Raw genomic sequence first — 23,498 nt, forward strand, 5'->3', positions numbered from 1 at the left:
AAAAGAATGCGGATGGCTCTGCTCGGGGGCACAGGCAGCGCTGCAGAGTCGGTGTGTGGACCAGGATTGGGAAAGGTCAAGGTGGTACGGCTAGCACCGGTCCGGATCCAGGCATGGATCCATGGGTGCCCCTCGGAGCCAAGGCCAAAGTTGCCAGCGCGGAACCCAAAGGGGCCCCTTTCGACTCCTTGGGGCTTGATGGTGCATGACCTCAGAGAACTCTTTCAATTGGGTAGGGGTCGCTCTGACTCCCGCAACGGCGGGGAGGAGCAGAGTCGGTCCAGATGGAGGCTCCCCAGAGGGAGGCCAAGAACGATGATGCTCCCTTGTCTTTTCGGCCAAAGGACGAGAAGAAGTCGAAGAGCGCTTCGACATCTTCTTACTAACTTACCCGATCGTCCTGAGGATTTGGAGTGGGAAAACGACGATGAAGGGCTCTGCGACCGCTCCCAGAATCTTCCTGTTGACCGGGACCTCGACTTACACAGAATCGCGCATCAGGCCACCATCAGCTTCAGGGACCGCTCCCTCAAAGCCTTTGGATGGATAGCCTGTCACTTGGAGCACAACTTCGGGTTGTGGTCGCACTCTAGGCATCAAAGACACACAAGGTGCGGATCCGTCCCTGACATTACCCAATGACACATTTTGCAGGGCTTAAACCCAGCCTTCCTCGATGACCTCCTAGACGCCCCACGAGCAGAAAATTCGAACAAATCTTCAACAAAGTCGAAAAAAAGGCCACTCAAAAAGTGACTGAGGGCTATCTCTCTTTGCATTGGTGCTTGCTGGGGCAGAAAGAAATAACTGACGTCAGCATGCCAGGGTGGTGCCTATATAGGACCCACAACGTAATTTCCAGTGTAGATGATGCCAGACATGGAGCTGAACGATGCCACTTAACAGATCGCAGGGGTGCTGCTCAGAAAATTCTCCAGATCAAGATGACACCTGGGGGAAATTGAAAGGTATGGAATCTGCAACCTGAAGCCTCTGTCAAATATATCCCTCATCAGACTGAAGGTCATTAGTCTGGGAATCGTTCTTTATGTCATCTATGGTTGACCCATTTTATTGTTAACAAATTCTGACAGACTATGGCACAACTCTTGTGAGGGTTTCATGTCTTCTTGTAAACAGTCTGGATTTGCTAAGTCTTTCAATATGCTGAATATTTTTTTTTCAATCTATTTGCTGCTTCTGTATTGGTTTTGGTGTAGTGATTTTCTTTAGCTTTCCTAATTTCGTTTTTTTATAGTTGTTTAGTGCAGTTTTTAGTTGCAACTTATCGTTTTCTGAATAGGTCCTTTGCCACTGCCTTTGAAGTTTCCTGCATTTGATTTTACTTCCTTTCCTGATTTCCGTACACCAAGGTGCTGATGGTCTATGTTGCTGTGTCAAAGTTTTTATAGATGCTACTCTATCTAGGGTAGCTTTAACTGATATCTGTAAGTATTCTTAGTTCACATCCACTGTGTCTTTCTCTTGGTAGTAGTTTGTTGTGTAAAATAACTTTCCCTTTTTCATCTTCCTTAACCTAAACCAAGCTCTTCCCTGCACTGCCCTCTTGGTTATTTTTTCTTCCTCCTTTATTTTAGGCCTACCTATTCCAAAGATTACTAATGAATGATCTGACCAGCTTACATGGATTGTCTCTCACTGTAATCAGGTCAGTTGAGGCCAGTATCAAATCATGTCCCCTTTGATTTGCTGGACCTTATACCAGCTGCTCCAAGCCGCAAATATCACAAGAGCATAGAAAAATATGTACCATGACTGTGAGAAGTGTCTTCTGCACATAAATTAAAATCCCCCAGCACAAAGAAATTGGAGTGGGTTAGTGCAGGATTTGTGACTAATTTAAGAAACAGTTGTATAAAATCCTGCAGGGTCCGTGATGGCTGGTCACATAAAATTCCTGAAAAGGCCATCCCACTTCTTGTAATTTAGGGAGAAACCCAATTCCACCCCTGTACTTATCTTTTTGAAAGATGGCTATCTCCCACTTAGTATAGTAGGAGCTTTACATGTCTCGTAGTTCAGCCTAAGCTGCTCTGCTATAGCTACCTCTATCAGCCTAAGCTGCTAGAACACTACTAATCTACTAATAAGGAATAACTGGACCTGGCACAAGGTGTACGTACCATCAGGTACCCACTATAAGCCAGGACAGCCTCCTACAACTCCTTACTTGAGTAGGTCATTCTGTTCTGTTGCCTCTGCCCTTCTGAGTCCTAACCGGCATCATGGCTTGCACTGTGTACAGACGGGCTTGCCTTTGATGCACCAGTGGCATGCCTGCTGCATGATCGCACCAGCATGCTTCTTTTAAAGCCCCTCCTTTTGCCCCGAAACAACTACACCGCTCACTCCTATGATGGTAATGGCAGCCCTCAAGCAGTTTCGGTTAAAAAATGAGATAGCAGCAAGCAAAAAAAATATTTTAGTTAAGAAAGATTTTTTTTTTTTTTAAAAGTTCCCCCAAAACTCTGTGCAAAATAGTTCAATTTTAGCATAACCAGCATGTAGAGCGTGGTCACTCCAGCTTGCTTCTTTTATTGCCTCTCCTTTTGCCCCCAAACAACTAGATTGCTCACTCCTATGACGGTAATGGTGACTGTCAAGTAGTTTCGGTTAAAAAATGAGGTAGCAGCAATCAAAACAAATTAGTTTAAAACAATTCACTTTTTAAAAGAAGTTCCCCCAAAACCCTGTGGAACTCTATGCAAAAAAGTTTGAATTTTAGCATTACCTGCATGTCGGAATTTTTTAAATCAAGGCAACCTTGACTCTCTTTAATATTAGTAGGTGAACACCAATTCAAAATAGATGTAACTATCTTGGGATCCATGAAAAGACCAGAAGCATACAATCTAAAATCAGGATATTCAACGTCTTCCTTCTCAAACCCACAACTGCTCAGGTTTACAAGACAAATTATACTGGTGAAGTCTTCGTAATACCAAACCCAAATATTCTTAATATACAACAACAGTGTTTGAAAAAAATACATTAACATCCAAATCCATTGATACAAACTGATTTAAGACATTAAACAACATTGATTCCATAAAGCACTAAAAGACTGCAGGAGCATAGCACCAATCAAGTGCATTACATGAAATCAAAATGCCCACTCGTCACCCTTATACGCAACAAATTATAAGCACAGCATAATTCAAGGTAAGTAAAGACATGAGCTCCATGGACAGACTCCAACATGTCTTTTTTATAGGAGTCTAACCCTCTATCCTTGACAGGAATTAAGCCTCTATAACCAATACAAAGTCATAGATCGTAATCTTTTTGGGGTACAAAGAACAAAGATGCCACAGTTAAATATTTAGCAAATTCTCCTTTAGGTTTTCTTTCTCTTTCTCAGTTAAGGAATACATCTATCCAAAGAAAAATAGTGCCAGGTGCAATTGGTATGGTGCAATCATATTCTTAGTGAAGGACAAGAGATCAAACTTTAGGCCTAGCAAAAACTGGAGTAAAATGATGGAATTGCAGTGGCAGTGGAGAAAGGTTAGCCAAAATGAAATTGGATGTAGAGTCATTCATCACATCACTCAATAACCAGTACCTTCCAGAAGCATAACAATAATCATGACAAAACTTTAATGACAAAGATATTGTTTGTATTGACCAACTGATATTTGGATTACAGAATTCCAAAAAATACAGCTTAATTGGTAGAGGTACAGTTGTTTGTGATCCCCAAATAACACTTGCATTGAAAAAGAAATAGAGGATTGAGTTATCGAACCTGAAGTAAATGGTGATCCATCGTCAGTTTGAATCACTTTGGAAGCTTACTTAACTCTCTTAGCTATTATAGGAAGCTGGCTCTCCATATGGTGCACTAAAAAGATGTACACCATGCTGAGAGTCGAGTGGATCCCCAATTGGTTTGCAAAGGCAAAAAAAAGATAGGACTAATGCTCTATTTTGTGGTACTGCGGGCAATCAATTAGTTTATCAGAGGGTAGTGCTGAGCATTTGTTGTACTCACAGAGGCAATAAATGCAAGACCAATTCAGAAAAATAAATAAGAGACCAATTTAAAAAAAATAACAAGTCTTTTTATGTATACTTTGAACCCCAGAACTTTGTTATAAAGTAAGTACGTTTTCAAACATAAATACCTTTTACTTTGAAAAATCGACACAGTGCAATATCAGAGTTCTTCAATGTTAACCTATGGGAGGAAAACACAGACAGCAGACACGCACTTATTGACGACTCACAGGACCAATCTTGTAGACTTAAGGTAAGAACTGGGCAAGGGTCAGGACCACACCAACAGGTCACTCCGGCCAGCACTGGGGCAGCCGGATGCAGAGGTGCAATACGTGTTGGGTGCCCAAAGTATTTCAAGGGGGATTGGCCTTTGTGGATTTAGTCTGCATGCTCTGTCTGAAGGGCCAGTCTGGAACAACCAACAGGTAAGTTGCAAAAGTGGGGTACTCTGAGATGTTGCTGCACCTTTGGTCCTCTTCTCCGAGGCCCAGGGGCAACAGATGCAGGGGTGGTCTTTGACGTCCCCCAGAGACCAGCACATGTTTTTAAAATGCCTTCCCTGTTCACTTACAATGACTGAGAATCGACAGAGACATAGCAGGGACATATCTGCTCATCCATATATGTCCTCGTGTGTTCTGATGCAGCATGCCTTAGCGGTGACTGAAACCTGGGACATGCAGTGGTAGGGGACCTGGCACACAGGGGTGTGTGACAGGTCATGGTTTCAATTTTACCTGCACCAACACACACATTCTGCAGCAGCAGCACTGTGTGGGTTTAGTGAGGGGTCCCTGGGAATGGCACAACTAGTGCTGCAGCACTCAGGGACTTTTCTTAGTACCCAAGGTTGCAGGGGCACCACTTACTAGGGACTTATAGAGGGTGTCAATTGTGGGGAACAGCTATGCAGTTTTGGGAAAGAGCTCTGGCACTGGGGAACTGGTTAGTAGGGACTCAGGGCCAGATGTAGAAAAATTCCAAATTGTGGGTTGCAATTTGCGAGTCCCAGCGAGTCGCAAATTGCAACTCGCAATTTGGAATGCAGAAAGGTGTCTCAGACACCTTCTGCGAGTCGCTATGGGGTCGCAAAGACCCACCTCATTAATATTAATGAGGTGGGTCGCAATTTGCGACCCCAAAGCGATTCAGGGCACTCACGGGGATGGTGGCCTGCTGGAGACAGCAGACCACCATGTCCGTGACTGCTTTTAAATAAAGCAGTTTTTTTTTTTCAAAGTGCAACCCATTTTCCTTAAAGGAAAACGAGCTGCACTTTGAAAAAAAAAACGAAACCTTTAGTTTCGGTATTTTTCAGGGCAGGCAGTGGTCCATTGGACCACTGCCTGCCCTGAATGTTTTTTTTTTTTTCCAGACACAAAAGGGAAGGGGTCCCTTGGGGACCCCTTCCCGTTTGCGCCTGGGTTACCATCCACTTCAAGTGGATGGTAACTGCGCTTTCATTGGCGACCGCAATCACGGTCGCAAATGAAAATGCTTAGCATTGCGAGTCGCAAATAGTAAAGGAACACCCCTTCCTATTTGCGAGTCGGAAATGCATTTTGCGAGTCGGATCCGACTCGCAAAATGCATTTCTACATAGCAATGAGGCTTTAGCGACTCGCAAACAGCGATTTTCGCCGTTTGCGACTCGCTAAACCCTTGCTACATCTGGCCCTCAGTGCACTTTCAGTCAAAATCACGTCAGATACCAAGCAAAAAGTGGGGGCTAACCATGCCAAAAAGGTGCTTTCCTACATGACCCCCCCAAATGAAAGAGGCTGAAACGACCTTTTCCAAAGTCAGTTTTCATCTTCTAAATGGAAGGACCTGGAAAGGCCATCTGCATTGGTGTGGTCAGTCCCAGGTCATTGTTCCACTGTAAAGTCTATTCTCTGTAGGGAGATAGACCAACTTAACAGTTTGAGGTTTTCACCTTTTGTAGGACGCTGGGTCTCTACACTGTGCACTAAAATGAAGTACACCATCCAGAGAGTCCCCAAAGGTTTGCAGAGGCAGAAATAGATAGATCTAATGCTCTAGTGTGGTACTGTGGGCAAGCAGTTAGGCTTATCAAGGAGTCATGTTAAGCATTCAAATGAGGCACACACTCCAAGAATAAATCCGAGACTAGATTAGAAAAATAGCATTAGCTTTTAAATATGTTTTGAACCAAAAAACGTCCTTATAAGGTAAACAGTTTTTAAATTAAAAATACTTTTCAGTTTAAAAAAATCGACACAGTGCAATTTTCAGAGTCTACAATGTTAACTAAGTACTTGACTTACAAATCCAGTCTTCGGAGTTTTAGATCAACACCAGGTAAGGTTACAATCAGTAATAAGGGTGCACCAGAAGAGGCACAAGGGCAAAGGTCAAATTCAGGTACCCAATGTTAATCAATGGAGACTGGGGGTTAAAGAAGATGCACTGCTTACAGGTGAGTAAAGCGGTGTTATGGGTCGTTCTCCTGGTGTTGAGGTAACAACAAGGGGGCCACAAGGCAGCACAAATCTTACACCCTCAGTGGTACAGGGGCGGCTGGGTGCAGAGTGCCAATACAGCATCAAGGGAGGGGGGGGGGACAGGTAGCACCAAACGTACACCCTCAGAGGCAAAGGGGTGGCCAGGTGCAGAGTGCTAACACAGCATCGGGCACCAAATGCAAGTCAATGGAGGAGATCAGTTTTGGAAAAAGGCTGCAGGCTTGGGCCAGGTGGCTGAATGTAGAAAACCTAGGGTAAGTTTGGATGTTGAAGGACTCCGGGTAACTGTCGGTCCAGCTCCCCAAGGTCCAGGGGCTCCGGATTCAGGGGTGTCCTTTGACGCTGGAAAAGAGTTTACGGGGCGGTTGCGGTCAGGGGGAGTCTTCTGATTGAGGCTGCAGGCTTTGAGGAAGAGTCCAGCAGGGGTCAACTGATGGGGGACTCTGGCTCAGAATCGCTGGAAAACCTTCACTGAACTGGTGGGCCAATCGGACTTGGGCCGTTGGGTTTAGAGGTGGGTCCGGGTGCGGTTTTTCAGTTCCTCAGGGCAGAGTTCTTTTTCTTTAAACGTGGTTTCTTCTGGACAGGTACACTGTTCACAGGAGATCTTGGTCTTTGTCAAAGGCAGGCAGTCCTTCCAGGGACTTGGAGGTCACTGGGCTTCAGGACAGGTCATCTTTTGATGCAGAATCGTTGAGGGTGCAGACATCCCGGTAGGGCTGAGGCAAAGTCAGTTGGTGTCTGCAGTCTTCTCTGCTGGTGTTACACTGCAGTGTCCTGCTCTTTTTAAGTTGTCAGGAATCTGAGTTCTAGGGTTCAGGGGTGCCACCTGAATGCTGAAGTTAAGGGTGTTACACGGGTGCCAGGTGGCAGGCAATAAGCTACTCACCTTTAGGATGACTACACCCTCCTTATGACCACTTCCTTTGGGAAGTGGGCATTGTGTTATATTCTTATGGGGTTATGTCATCGGGATTCCGATCGTCCGATCGTCTCCCGGCAACAGTGGGGTTCTGGAATGTGGGGAGTGGAGAGAAGCGGTTGGAGTGGTGACAGCGGGACCAGGGTCGTATGTACTAATAAACAATACTTATTAGTATTAGCACCCCCAAGACACCCCAGGTTTTCAGATGCAGAACTCAGGGTCATGGTGGAGGAAATAGTTCGGGTAGAGCCCCAGCTCTTCGGGACACAGGTGCAGCACACCACCATTGCCAGGAAGATGGAGCTATGGCAAAGAATAGTGGACAGGGTGAACGCTGTGGGACAGCATCCACGAAATCAGGACGACATAGGAAGCGGTGGAACGACCTACGGGGGAAGGTGCGTTCAATGGTATCCAGGCACAACATTGCGGTGCAGAAGACTGGCGGCGGACCCCCACCTCAGCCCCCAGAATTTACAACATGGGAGGAACAGGTCTTGAACATCCTGCATCATGAGGGCCTCGCAGGAGTATCTGGAGGAATGGACTCTGGTAAGTCTAATCTCAACTACTTCACTACTTCATCCCCCCCACTCACACTTGCATGCACAACATCATCAGCCACTACGTCCATCACCAGCACACCCACCAGGACACTCCCCACACGTGCAGTCACCACCCCCACTGCCATTTACACGTCCCCTGTGTCCTCTCCCAGTGTGTGTGTCACCCCCTCTTCCAAACCACACAAACGCAGACAGCCACCCAGCCAACAGCCATCCACCTCACGACAGCCTCCAGCACAAGCACCTGCACCCAAAGACACCAGACCAGACTCACCTACAACCACATCCTCTTCCTCCACTCCCATACCCACTGCACCTACCCTTCCCACTGCTCCTAAAAAAAAAATCCTGTCCAAAATTAATCTCTTTCCATCACCTGACCCACCCCCTCCATCTCTTAAGAGTCGAATCAGCACCTCAGCCACCACATCCCCTGGACCTACAAGGACAATAGTCCAGGGATTTTGGAGTCCACCACCTTCAAGGGCAGCTACTTCAGCTAGCAGTAAAGGGACAGCCAGCCCACCCCCTGGTAAAAAATCTAAGAAAGGCAAGGCCCGGCGCGAGAGGCCAGAGACAGCAGGCTCCAATGGCACTACCCTGGCACCGTTAGGAAGTGGGGTGCCACCTGTCACACTGACAAAGGGAGGAAAGGGCCACAGAGGAGCAGGGAAGGGTGGCAAGGGCAGCACGCCTGACAAGTCCGGCAGCAGGCGAGCTGCCCAGGAGGGCCCCACCAGCCCCATTCCAGGTGTGAAGGAAGACACCCACGGGCCCGGGACGCCAGCACAGGAGGGCCCCGCAAGCGAGAAGACAGATGTGCACGAAGGGCCCGGCAGCCACATGTCGGGTGGCGAGTGAACTCATGGCCGGATCTGGTGCCCTGGAGACACATGTCAAGAACCGCTGAACAGGGCCCTTCAAGACAAGCACCGCTGAACAGGTCACTTCAAGACAAGCACTGCTGAACAGGGCACCGCTGTGTCAAGAACCGCTGAACAGGGCCCTTCAAGACAAGCACCGCTGAACAGGGCACCGCCGTGTCAAGAACCGCTGAACAGGGCCCTTCAAGACAAGCACCGCTGAACAGGGCCCTTCAAGACAAGCACCGCTGAACAGGGCACCGCCGTGTCAAGAACCGCTGAACAGGGCCCTTCAAGACAAGCACCGCTGAACAGGGCACCGCCGTGTCAAGAACCGCTGAACAGGGCCCTTCAAGACAAGCACCGCTGAACAGGGCCCTTCAAGACAAGCACCGCTGAACAGGGCACCGCCGTGTCAAGAACCGCTGAACAGGGCCCTTCAAGACAAGCACCGCTGAACAGGGCCCTTCAAGACAAGCACCGCTGAACAGGGCCCTTCAAGACAAGCACCGCTGAACAGGGCACCGCCGTCTCAAGCACCGCTCCGCTGGGCCCTTCATCTCAAGCACCGCTCCGCTGGGCACCGCCGTCTCAAGCACCGCTCCGCTGGGCCCTTCATCTCAAGCACCGCTCCGCTGGGCCCTTCATCTCAAGCACCGCTCCGCTGGGCACCGCCGTCTCAAGCACCGCTCCGCTGGGCACCGCCGTCTCAAGCACCGCTCCGCTGGGCCCTTCATCTCAACCACCGCTCCGCTGGGCCCTTCATCTCAAGCACTGCTCCGCTGGGCCCTTCATCTCAAGCACCGCTCCGCTGGGCCCTTCATCTCAAGCACCGCTCCGCTGGGCACCGCCGTCTCAAGCACCGCTCCGCTGGGCCCTTCATCTCAAGCACCGCTCCGCTGGGCCCTTCATCTCAAGCACCGCTCCGCTGGGCCCTTCATCTCAAGCACCGCTCCGCTGGGCCCTTCATCTCAAGCACCGCTCTGCTGGGCCCTTCATCTCAAGCACCGCTCCGCTGGGCACCGCCGTCTCAAGCACCACTCCGCTGGGCCCTTCATTTCAAGCACCGCTCCGCTGGGCCCTTCATCTCAAGCACCGCTCCGCTGGGCACCGCCGTCTCAAGCACCGCTCCGCTGGGCCCTTCATCTCAAGCACCGCTGGCCCATTGGCAGAAGGGGCAGGGCCGGATCTGTGTCGGGCAGGGCTGCACGAAGCACTATGGGCACCATGCCTCCTCCAGAACCATTGGAGTCTGTAACCCACTTGATAGACTGTGGCTTTGCACTCCCCAGGATGGTACAGTGGGCAAACCACCCACTGTAGAGACTTGTGAGACTGTGGCTTTGCACTCCCCAGGATGGTACAGTGGGCAACCCACCCACTGTAGAGACTTGTGAGACTGTGGCTTTGCACTCCCCAGGATGGTACAGTGGGCAAACCACCCACTGTAGAGACTTGTGACACTGTGGCTTTGCACTCCCCAGGATGGTACAGTGGGCAACCCACCCACTGTAGAGACTTGTGAGACTGTGGCTTTGCACTCCCCAGGATGGTACAGTGGGCAACCCACCCACTGTAGAGACTTGTGAGACTGTGGCTGTGCACTCCCAGGATTGAACAGTGGGCAAACTACCCACTGTAGAGACTTGTGAGACTGTGGCTTTGCACTCCCCAGGATGGAACAGTAGCCATGGAGGCCCCTCGTGGATCTGGCGTCGTGGACTCATCTGGCTGAGGTGCCCCCCCTTCCCCTCCCCCTGAGGTGCCTGTAGTTTTGATATCTGATGCCCCTGCAGTGTTCTCTCCAATGGATTCGGGTCTCCTGTGTGGGCTTTGCCCATGTATTTCGGCCCATTGGCCGACGTACAATGGCTGATACCCAATTTGGACAAGACAATTTACATATGTATATATAGTTATAGTTGTTTGTTATATTTTTTTACTTAGCCGTTCAATATACTTCACAATTCATGAACATTTTATTTTGTCTTTGCATTCTTCCGGGGGGTTTGGGGGGTGTCACTCTGAGTTGTTGCTCTGCATTGATGTGTATGTAGTTGTGGGTGAGGGTGAGGGTGGGTGTGTCGCGTAAGTGTGTGCCCGTAATCTTTTCTCCTCCCCCCTCCCCTGTGTCGTAGGTGCAGTACTCACTGTTGTCTGCTGCGGCGGCGTTCGTGCTCCTGGTAAAGGAGCAGGTAGACAATAGCTGGTAGGATGTGTAATTCGGGTTCCATGCTGTCCAGATTCCTCGTGGAGTGTGTAGAGGTGAGCGTTTTCCGTTCGTACTGTCTGTTTCCGCCGTGTTTTTATCGGCGGGGCTGCCGCCCCGGAAAAGGTTGCGGATTAGTGGGTTGTGATTGGGTGGGCGGTACATTGTCTCCCGCCTGCCTGTTGGCGGTGACCGCCGCGCTGTTTGTTTGTCCCGCCGTGGCGGTCGGAGTGTTAAAGTGGCGGTCTCTGTTGGCGGTTCCCGCCAGGGTCAGAATTCAATTTTTTTATCCGCCTGCCTGTTGGCGGGTTGGCCGCCGCTTTAACACCGACCGCCAGGGTTGGAATGACCCCCTAAGTGTTTTAAGTGCGGAAAAATTGGGCATTTTGCAAGAGTGTGCAGGATGATAGGTGAACACAAATTCAGAAAGGCAGTGAATATAGTAAAGAATAATGGAAAGACGGAATATAGTAATAGTGAAGAGGAAGTAGAAGTGTTATCTGTGGATGATGGAACCACACTGGTGTGTACTCAGCAGGGACAGTGGACCAAAGAATATAATCCACCAGAGTGTGTTATTGAAGTGAACGGAAAACAAACACACATGTGGGCAGATTCGTGTTCACCATTTACACTAATTGATGAACAAGAATGGGGAAATTTGGGAAACAACAAACTTATGCCTGCTGATGTGTCACCGGAAGGGTATGGTGGAGGGAAAATTCCTGTTTTAGGCTATTTTGTGGCAGATTTAAGATTCAAAGGCCGGAAAGTGCGAGCGAAGGTATATGTTGTAAGACAAGGACGATCATTGCTCGGATGGAGGGAGCAACGCGCGTTAAGTGTGGTGTTAGATCCAAATCATCCGGAACAAGTTTTGTTAACAAAAGGAGGTAAAGAAGAAAAGTGGGTGATTAAGTTTCCTGAGGTGTTTAAAGACGAGCTGGGTTGTCTCAAAAATTTTAAACACCAAATTCTGTTGAAAAAGGATGCAGTACCTAAAGTACATAAGGCACGAGTAGTACCAATATCGCTGAGGAACAAATTAAAGGAAGAACTTTGTAGGTTGTGTGATGAGGGTATAATCGAACCAATAGAAGCGTCGGAGTGGCTAAGTCCAATTGTAATAGCGAAGAAACCTGATGGCATGATCCGCATGTGCGTGGACTTGAGGGATCTGAACGACAGTATTTTAATTGATCGGTTTCCATTGCCAAGGATACACGAGTTATTAGCCAGCGTGAGAGGAGGGAAGTATTTCACGACGCTGGATTTATCGAGTGCGTATCACCAGGTGTGTTTGGCAGAAGAATCACTACATTTGACATCCTTCATCACAACCGAGGGAGCATTCCAGTTTGTGAGGATGCCTTTTGGCCTGGCATCTGCGGTATTCCAAAGAGTAATGCAAGGAATACTGAACAATGTGCTGAACACGTTGGTGTTTCAAGATGATGTGCTAGTATGGGGAGAGAGCGAGCTGGCACATGATGAAATACTAGGGGTGGTGTTAAGGATGTTGCAGGAAGCTGGACTTACTATAAGCAGGAATAAGTGCAAGTTCGGCGTGGAAGAGGTGGAATATCTTGGACATACGTTAAATCATCAAGGCGTAAAACCTAAGTAGAAGTTAATGAATGCTATAGAGAAAGCTCCAACACCACAGAACAAAGAGCAGCTGAGATCATTCCTGGGATTAGCTGAATATTACATGAAATTTGTTGAACACTTTGCAGAGAAAGTACATGTGTTAAGAAATTTGATGAAGAAGGGATGCCACTTTCAATGGTCCAAAGAGTGTCAGGAGGCATTTGAAGTAATCAAGGAAGCCATAATTCAAGCCATTACACTTAAACCATACGATCCAGAGGATGAAACGATAATTATTGCGGATGCTAGTAATTACGGCTTGGGAGCAGCATTATTACAAAAACATAAAGGAAAAGAAAGAGTAGTGGCATTTGCGTCACGAACATTGAAAGGAGCAGAGCCAACTTATTCAACAGTGGAAAAGGAAGCATTAGCATGCTGGTGGAGTGTACAACATTTTCGAACATATGTTTGGGGCACTGTATTTGAATTGAGGACAGATCATAAACCCTTAATAGACATGTTCACTACCAAAGGGGCTGGAAAAGCAACTCCAAGAGTAGCAAAATGGATGTATAGACTACAGGAATACACATTTAAAATGAAATATGTACCGGGCATAAAAAATATTAACGCTGATTGCATGTCAAGACTACCTGTGGATGATGAGGATGAATTTATTGAGGATGAATGGGTGGTGGCGGATATCTCGGAAACTTGGAGGGCCATTAATCAAGAAGAGTGGGTAACTGCTGTTCGGCAGGATGTGTTGCTTAGTAAAATTGTGAAAGCTATACCGAAGATGGGTGAAATGGAAAAAAAACATATAGATGCTGATATTAGTGAATTTAAGCAAGCAGGTGTGGGGAGAGTTATCTGTTATGGATGGTGTGCTGAGGAGAGGTGACAGATTGGTGGTACCAGAGGGGTTGAAAGAGAGAGTACTTAAATTAATGCATGAAGGACATGGGGGCATATCTGCGATGAAAAAAAAAGTTCGTGCAGATTACTGGTGGCCGGGTATGGATAATTGTGTGGAGAGATATGTAAGGAATTGCGTTGCATGCTCGTGTAGTGACAAGTCGCATGTGTTGTCGGAAACGAAGATTGATTCGCAAGAAATACCGGTGAGAGCATGGGAGCGGGTAGCTATAGATATATGTGGGCCGTTTGAGTATTTGGGTGGCCAGGAAAGATTTGCCATAGTCATGATGGACTATTATTCAAAGTGGCCGGAGGTGGCATTTGTAAGGGAGGTGAAGACAAATAATGTTATTGCATTTTGTGAAGAAATATTTAGAAGGGAAGGGTGTCCCTGTGAAATGGTTAGTGATAATGGGCCACAATTCACTTCGGGTGAATTTATGAACTTCCTCAAGATTTGGGGAATCAAACATTGTAGGATACCAGTTTATCATCCGAGAGGAAATGGTATGGTTGAAAGGTTTAATCGAGTGTTGGGAGAAAATATTCAACTGGCCTTGTACAACAATTTATCGTGGAAGTCTCAAATTAGGGACATGCTGTGGAATTACAGAATAACACCACATAGTGTGACAGGCGAGTCTCCTTTTTTATTATTGAAGGGAAGGAGGCCATGTACTAGGGCTGTGCCGGCATGGATGGGAAGACATAAAGAAACAGTGGTTAATCATAAACAGGTCAGGGAAAGGGTAAGGACGTATCAGCAACAATATGTAACGAGACATAACAGTAAGGTTATAAGGGAACAGAAGAGGTATGAGAAGGGCGTGTGGGTGAGAGTGAAGGTAGGTAATGCGGCAAGGAAAGGGGAATCCAAGCTGTCGGAGCCGAGGAGTGTGTTAGACGTAAAAGGTAATTGCGTCAAGTTATCGGATGGAAATTGGTGGAGGGTAGTGAAGTGTTCGGAGGTGGAATTAAATGAATGGTTTAAGAAGGAGAATGGAAGGGATGGTTTCATGGGAAAAGAAAGGAATGAGACACAATTGGATAACATGGATAATGAGGCACGTTCGGAGAAGGAAAAAAACTTGTACAAAAGATCAAGTGTTAGAGTGAAGGAGCCGTCAAGGTTACTTAAGGATTTTGTGTGCAGTTAGGGTGATGTAGTTGAAATTTTGTTGAAATATTTTGTTTAAAAAAATATATATATATATAGTGATAAATTAATAATAATTTGTTCATGTATGTATTAGCATTAGTTTTGTTAGGAAAGTTAACATAATTGTTATAGGATTGGGGATGTGTTATATTCTTATGGGGTTATGTCATCGGGATTCCGATCGTCTCCCGGCAACAGTGGGGTTCTGGAATGTGGGGAGTGGAGAGAAGCGGTTGGAGTGGTGACAGCGGGACCAGGGTAGTATGTACTAATAAACAATACTTAAAGCATCAGAAGAAACTCGCACTGTGTCTTATCTTCAACGTAACACATAGCCCTAACTCTATTGGCCTAATTTCTTCCAAACAAGATGGAGGAATTAAAAAAGTAGTATCCACTTCAGCTCGTCCACCTTAGGGGTGGGACTTGCATGAAGTGGGCACTTTTCCTGTTAGTTCTGCCGTCAAAAGTGGGGTCATGAACTGTGGGTCAGCCTAATCTACCATTTTGAGAAGCCTGGGTCCCATTTCAAAGGTGGCAAGGCCTTTGAAGCTCCCTGCCCAGTAATGTCCACCCTGCCTGGATGAGGTGTTATCACCTTTGGCCAGAGCAGGCTTTTGTTCTGAACCCTCAGAAGCATTGGCTCTCACCTCTGGTGGCCAGAACACTGTCTAACATGGCTGCACTGGTTTGCACTAGTCAGTGACGACGCTAGGAGTTGATAGATTTTCAGAGGGCACCTCTAAGGTACCTCTGTGTGCATGTATTAATAAATCCAACACTGGATTTAGTGAGGGTTGATTAGTGCAAGATGTTTGATACCAAAATCCCTATCTTAAGTGAAGCCATCAAGTAGCTGGGGAACTTGTAATGCCCAGTGTCTAGTATATGTACTTAAAACGGCATCAGTGGTCACTTGCTATGTCTGAGAATAGACAAATACATAACAGGGGCATATCTGCTCGTGCAGCTGTGCCCAGACATGCAATATAATGCATCCTGCCTTAGGGTTCTAAGGCCTGCTAGAGGGGTGACATACATATATTGCAGGAAGTGTAAGTGGACATGGCAAACAGGCTGTGAGTCATGTCATGTTTTAATTTTACCTCTGCACCAAGACACGCGGTCTGCAATGGTAGAACTGTGTGCAGTTGATGAGAGGGTCCTTGAGGGTGGCACAGTCTATGCTGCAGCCCTCAGGGGCGTTTTGTAGTGCCCCATGCCCTAGGTACCAAGGATACCACTTACTAGGAACTTACAGTGGCAACTGAAGGGTCTGGCAATTGGAAAAACGATTGTGAAGTTTTGATAGAAAGAGATCTGGCACTGGGGATCTGTTTAGCAGGTACCTAGTGCACTTTCAGTCGAAAATGCACCAGAAACCAGGCAAAACGTGGGGGGTAACCATGTCAAAAGAGGTGCTTCCCTACATGACCCTTCCCCCACAAATAAAAGAGGATGAAGTTAACCCTTCCCAGGGGAGTCTTCTTCTTCTAAGTGGAAGAACCTGGACAGGCCATGTGCATTGGCATGGTCAGTCCCAGGTTTGTGCTCCGTGGTAAAGTACATTCCCTGTAGGGAGATGGAACACCTTAACAGTTTGGGGTTTTCACCCTTCATTTGCATTAGCCTCCTGAGAGGCCTATGGTCAGTTTGAACAAGAAAATGACAGCCAAACAAGTATGGTATCAGCTTCTTCAGGGACCAGACCACAGCAAAGGCTTCCCTCTCAATGGCACTCCAACGCTGCTCTCAGGGAGTTAACCTCCTGCTAAGGAAAGCAACAGGTTGGTCATGGCCATCATCACTAATTTGGGACAGGACTACTAATATCCCAAGTTTGGAGGCAACTGTCTGCACCATGAACTACTTAGAGTAATCTGGAGCTTTTAGAACAGGCGCAGAAGCACATTCCTTCTTTCAGGATGTCAAAGGCCTTTTGACAGCTGGCTGTCCAGTTTACCTTTTTGGGCATCTTTTTGGATGTGAGTTCAGTTAGGGGTGCCACAATGGTGCCATAGCCCTTTACAAATCTTCTCTAACACCCAGACAAGCCAAGGAATGCCCTGACTTGGGCCTGAGTTGTTGGAGCTTCCCAGTCCAGGATAGTCTGGATCCTGGGTTGGAGTGGTAGAACTTGGTCTCCACCAACAAGGTGTTCCAAGTATACAACCTGTCCCTGCCCTATCTGGCACTTGCTTACCTTGATAGTGATGCCTGCCTTTTTCAGAGCCTTAAGGACCTTTCTGAGGTGGATCAGGTGATCCTCTGAGGCAGAGATAAACACAGCAATATCATCAAGATATGTTGCACTAACGTCTTCTAATTCAGCAAGAACTTTGTTCACAAACCTCTGGAAGGTCGCAGGGGGATTCTTCAGACCAAAGGGCATAACAGTGAACTGATAATACCCATCAGGAGTGGAGAATGCTGACTTTTCTTTTACTCCTGGAGTCAGTTCCCTGATGTGAGATCAAAAGTACTCAGATATTTGTCTGCTCCCAATCTGTCAATGAGTTCATCTGCTCTTGGATTTGGGTGGGCATCTGTCTTGGTCACTGTATTAAGACCACTATAGTCCACACAGAACCTCATCTCTTTCGTTCTGCCCTGGGGACGAGGTTTGGGGACTAGCACAACTGGCCTAGGCCAGGAGCTCTCTGAGTGGTCGATGACTCTCAATTCCAGCATCTTGCTTTGATGCTGTTCTTGACATCGTCAGATTGTTGGTATATTCTGTTCTTGACAGGCAAGCTGTTGCCGGTGTCCACATCATGAGTACACCCAGTGGTTCTGTTACAGGTCAAAGAGAAGAGTTCAGCAAACTGATGTAAGACTTGCTTGCACTCAGTCTGCTGTTGGTCAAAGAGGGTGCCTGAAAAGCCAACTCCTTCAACTGAACCGTCCTTGGGTTTGCAGGAGAGGGGATCAGGTAGAGGCACACTCTCAATTTCCTGTCCCTCATCTGTGACCATGAGTATGGTCACTTCAGCTCTGTCATAGTAGGGTTTCAGGTAGTTAACATGAATCATCCTCTTGGGGTTCCTGCAACTGCCAAAGTCCATCAGATAGACGACTTCCCCTTTTCTCTCTAGGATGCGGTAGAGTCCACTCCACTCCACTTGTCTTTGAGGGCCCAAGGGGCCACCGGCTCCAATGCCCATATCTTCTGCCCTGGTTGGTAAGCATCTAGTGCACCTTTTGGTCAAACCAGGGCTTCTAGAGCTTCTGGCTAGCCTCAAGATTTTTGTTTGCTTTTTTCATGTAATCAGCCATCCTGGAATGAAGGCCAAGCACATAATCCACTATCTCTTGCTTAGTCTCTCTGAGAGGTCTCTCCCCCCCCTCCTTCACAAGAAAAAGGGGTTCCCTAATAGGATGCCTCAACAAAAGTTCAAATGGGGAAACCCCAGTCCCTTCTGTGGCACTTCCATACTGTGGCAATCCTACTGAGTTTTTTTTGAGTTTTTCAGGAAGCCTCATCCATGCCAGGTCAACAAGACCACAGACTGCACAGGTCTTTTTGAATCTTTCAACAGGACCACTGCACTGTGGATGGTATGGGGTTGTGAACTTATAGGTCACACCACACTCAACTCACATGTGCTTCAGGCAGCCAGACATGAAGTTGGCACCTCTATCTTATACCACCTCCTTAGGAAAGCCCACTCTGGTAAATATACCAATGAGGGCCCTGTTTACTGCAGGGGCAGTCACATTCATTAGGGAATCGCTTCAGGGTACCTGGTGGCATGATCCATTACCAATAGTATAAATCTGTTCCCTGATGCTGTTGGAGGGTCAAGGGGACCAATAATGTTGGTCACAAACTTTTCAAAGGTAACTCAACCACTGGAAGTGGAATTAAGGGGCCCTTTGGTTGTCCACCTGTCTTGCCAATGGCTTGACAGGGGACACAGGAGCTACAACACTACTTTAATTTCTGGAGCAAGCCTGGCCAACTGACTCAATGTTTTTGTCTGGAAAAGGCTAAGGGAATGTCAGGGGCCAATGTTAGGAGAAACTCTCTGCATTGCTGTGGCATTACCAATCTCCTTGTGGCACCAGGTTTAAGGTCTCTGGCCTCAGTATACAGGAATCCCTCCTCCTAATAGGTCCTGTGGATACCGCTAACATCACAGTTTTCCTGTGCAACAGCCTGCTGCCTCAGGCCTTTTAAGAGTGGGACAGGTTTTGGCAAAAGACCGCCCTCAGCGGCAATCCAACAAAGGACATACGGCATTCCCCCTCAAGGGAGAGGGAGGAGCCCCCGAGGACGTCCGACCACTGGGGGTACAGCAAGAACAACGAAAAGTGCAAACCCCCCAATGGGATGGGGAGACACCGCCCACCCTCAGTTTGGAGGGGAAATTAAAAGGATTCTGCTGCCCAGGCAGAAATCACTTTGTGGGCCACGAGGAACAGCGCGCGGGATCGCAAAAGGAGCGAAGATAAAAGATGTAAGTGACGAGGAGAACCAGCGGCGCAGCAAGAAGCAGATAATAGCGAAGGTAAGGAACGGCGGTGGGGGAAGGGGGGTGTAAGAGGAGGACTACGCCAGGGTAGACTTTCGGTATCGGCCGGTGCCTAATTCCTTCAGGGCTGGGGCAGAGCCAGCCCCTGCCACCCGCCAGCCTGCTCGCACATGTGGGGAGTGCCCGGCGTGCCAGCTGGTCTCTCCCTGCAACCCCCCCCCTCTCTTAAGCCCCTTAAGCAGTATGGCAAAACAGCGCCCAGGCTGCTCTGTTTACATTCCTCCCCGCAGCAGGCAGAGCCCAGGGGCGTGGCGGCTTTGTTTTCATTACCCGCGTCTCCAAATTAGAGCCGGTCCGCTCTGCAGCCTCCGACTCAAGGCGAGGACTTTCTATTCGGCCGTTGCCTAATTCCTGCAGGGCCGGGGCAGTGCCAGCCCCTGCCTCTCTCCGGCCTGCTCGCACATGTGGGGAGTGCACGCCGGTCTCTCCCTGCGTTCCCCCCCTTTAAGCTCCTGAAGTAGTTCAATAAACAGCGCCTAGGTGAGAGGCTTCTCTGTTTACATTCCTTCCCACGCAGTAAGCAGCGCCCAGGGGTGAGGCGGCTTTGTTTTCATTACCCGCGCCTCCAAATTAGAGCCTCTGGCTCTGGGTCACTTCCCCTTTGGCTTGGCCTCTCCGGACACCAAGCTGTGTTTATCACAGTGCGCAACTCGCGTCCCTCGTTGACCGGACTCTGCGTTTACGAGCTGTGGCGGGTGCAGCTCCTCCCCACCTCGCGACAAAACTCCTCTGTCTCCACATTTGTGGTTCCCTGTTCGTCAGGTCGGACTGCCTGAAAAATATAACAAGGTACGAACTTGAGTTTAAAAAAAAAAAGGAATTACGTTTTCGCGTCCCTCATGGACCGGACTCTGCAGACCTAGGAGTAAACCCCAGACGGAAGCTACTGGTGGCGCGATAGTAATACCACTCACAACAGACGGCGTACAAGTTACAATTACTTGTTGCCGTGTTTGTCACAGGATATCATTCCAGTGAATGTTTCGTATGTTTTTTCGCCATCTTCGTTTTATATAAAAAAAAAAAAATATATATATATATATATATATATATATATATATATATATTAGACCCCACTTTCCCCCTAGGGCTTTGTTTACCCTTTAGTAGGGTTTGTTATATTTTGCATCATGGCCCGAGAGTTCATAATGGGGCTGGGATTGGTATACAAGGTGTCCACGGATAGTCATCAATTGAATTAAGAGTTTGCTTGAGATTATTTTGGGGCAGATATTCACTTGCATCTCCGTGCCTACGAGGAGTTGCAGTTGTATATAATATGGGGAGGAAATATGGTGGGGACCGCTCACTTGGCGGTCGTACAAAATGGCGGTTTTGTGAACGAGCCTCTTATGAGAGAGTACTGCCCGTGGCTAATTAAAGTTCTGTAGAACGGAAATGTATGATAGGACGTCTTTACTAACCTTCAAGGACAACACTGTATCAGCGCGTGTGTTGCACAAAGTGGCGTGGTCTTCTTTATCAAACCCTAATTTCTCAGATGGGTCTTGGTATTTCTGTGTATTTTACAGTAGTCACCGGAGAGCGAAAGAGTGCCTTGGAATTTGAACACCAAGTATTTATGCAGGCTGAAAGCTTTGGCATGGTTAAAAAAAAAAAAGAATAAAAAAAAAAAAAAAGGCGCATTTTAGTAAGTAAACGTACTTTGTGGCGAAGAAACCTTGAGTAAGAGCAAGCTAAATTAAATGTTATTTGGCCTAAATGGGCTCCCAAACTCGAAGAGCTGGCATGTATGCATGGAGTGAGTGCGCTCAAAGCATTGTCAGTTATAACATTTGTATGACCGTAGTAAAATAAAGTTAAACCTAGGGTAAAATCGAAATCATCTATAAGGTTATTGGTGAGTGCGCTCAAAGCAGGGGCAGTTTTATAACTATTGTACGACCGTAATAAAATAAAGTTAAAGCCAGGGTAAAATCGAAATCATCTATAAGGTTATTTGTGCCAAGTACATGCGTGAGCTGCCGTTAGAACAGGTAAATGACCGTACATTACTGCTCGCAGGGGAGCCTGAAAATTGAGAGCTCTGTACGATGGTTCTCCTTCACTGCGGGCCAGTAGGGTGCTGGCCTTATGGCAGGCTGGGGAAAGACAGGACTACCCGACTCCCTGGGTTTAACACCCGCCAAGAGTGATTTACAAACCTCTTGATTGTGTAACAAAACACGGCGCCCTCTGTTTTGTATGTCCGGTTGTCTAGCAATCCCGTAGACACAGCATGACCGTTAAACGCACTCAGGTCATGCAGTCGGCGCTGAGCTATTTGTGCTTCTCTCGCAAAGGGGGGGAGGGAGCCATGCACGCCACAGTGCGGGCGCCACTCTGTGATCCTAGCTGGCGCTCCTATGTGCCTTTTGCCAAATGCAGAAAGTAAGTGCTGCCCACCAAGACAAGGGCTGGGGGCTCCGGACCAGAAACAACAAGACACAAGTTAAGCATCGGGTAGCGGGGGCTTTGCGCGCAGCAGGACTGGCCAATAAAATCGCAAAAAAAAGTTCCATAGAATTAACTGGGGACCACGTTGATATTCTGATTTGATTGCAGCTGTAATTTAAAAAAAAAAAAAAACACAAGCAAAATCTAACATAGCAAATGCATTAACAGTGCACAGATATGATGTAACAAAATATGCAGCGGGTTCATTGTTCGACCTCGCAAAAAAAAAAAAAAAAAACAGGCAAGCGACATTGCACAGGGTGAATTCATTAATGGTGCACAGCTATGATGTAACAAAATAGGCAGCGGGTTCATTATTTGGCCTCGCATAGAGTGGAAGTTTTTGCAATTTTTTTTTTAAAAAATGACATCAGAGTGTGGCCTCAGCAAGCCAGAGGTAGAATGGAAGTTAAAAAAAAAAGAAAAATACTTGGTTTTCGGTAGGGAGTCCCCAGCTGCGTATTGTCCATGGGACAGCCCCTCAAACGGTGAGGCGAAGGTCAATAGGAAAAACCCAAAACTTCTGAGGCATCACTCATAGACGAGGATTAATCAAGGGTACAATGACATGCAGAAGGAATAAGGAAATCAGGTGTAACTTTTTCGGGTCACGAAAGGCAGAGAAAACTCACACAACTAAAACATGTAGCATCCAAGAGGCTTAACAGCCGGCACAACACCCCGTGATCTGGCGCAGATCAATTTGGATTGCAATAAGAAACCTTATCAGGCCAAAGGAAAGTCAACACATGGCCATGCAAGTTATCCATTAAATCGCGGCAATAGTGCAAATTAAAAACAGAAGCGCGCCGGAGCCGATTGCCCGTGGGTATCAGGCAATGTGCAAACACAGAATACTGAGGCAGCTTAATCCTGAAACCTTTTGAGGCCCCTTGCAATTCATTTAAAACCACCCCTGCCCCTACAGCTGACCGCTACAGCTTTCTCCTACAGGAAACAACGGCCACAAGTTAAGCACTAGTTGCCAGGTGCTGTGCTTTTAGCAGGACGGGCAAATTAAATCGCACCCCGGGTCAGGCCAGAGGAAGAATGGTGAATGTTGCCTGACACCGCAGCGTCTTTGGTTTGGCTACAGGATGGCTAATTCACACTTAAATAATAAATGTCTGTGTCCCCCGCCCTCCTTGTTTCTTTTCATGTACCGTATTGGTGAGGCGAGATGACACACGGAAGGGCCGAAGAGGAGCCGGTCAGGCCCACAAAGATCCGTGTGGACACAACAGTGTGCGGTGGGTGCAATGGGGAAAAACCCAGAGGAAGCACTCCAACTCCCAAAGATCGGGGAGGCACACGCTATTTGAAGCCGAACCCAATACATTCAGATTGCGGCAGGGAAGAATACAAGCGACAGGCAGGCTGTCACAAGGATGGTGCAGCAAAATCAGTGCTCCTTGGGAGGCCTGACGGCCGGGACACTGAGGTGTTTTGGTGAAGATCTGAAAGGAAAAACCCAAAGAATAAAAGGGGGGAGCCGCCTGGCGGTGTGCCGGAGAATGGCTACTTACCTTGGGATGCCTTACGGCAGGGTAAGGAGGCCGATGGGGGAGTAAGCGGAACACGGCACTCGTGGCCCAGACCCGCCGGTTGGCAGGGCACAAAAAGGACAGACAAGGTAGCGAGTTGAGCCTAACAGCACTAAGAGGCTACCCCCTCACGATCAGAGAAAAGAACCAACAAAAATGGATGACCCCAAAAAGCAGCATGAAGGACGACCTCAACAACAATAGGTGTCAGAATTAT

At 47.7% G+C, this 23,498-nt stretch overlaps 1 protein-coding gene across 8 annotated transcripts in view; it reads right to left on the reverse strand.

Annotated features, from left to right (window-relative positions):
• Positions 1–23,498, reverse strand: part of JAKMIP1 (janus kinase and microtubule interacting protein 1) — a 1,798,968-nt gene that overhangs the window by 585,543 nt on the left and 1,189,927 nt on the right. The gene's annotated exons all lie outside the window — the stretch shown is intronic.

The sequence above is a fragment of the Pleurodeles waltl genome, chromosome 1_2 (assembly GCF_031143425.1).
Source record: "Pleurodeles waltl isolate 20211129_DDA chromosome 1_2, aPleWal1.hap1.20221129, whole genome shotgun sequence".
Taxonomy (NCBI): Eukaryota; Metazoa; Chordata; class Amphibia; order Caudata; family Salamandridae; genus Pleurodeles; species Pleurodeles waltl.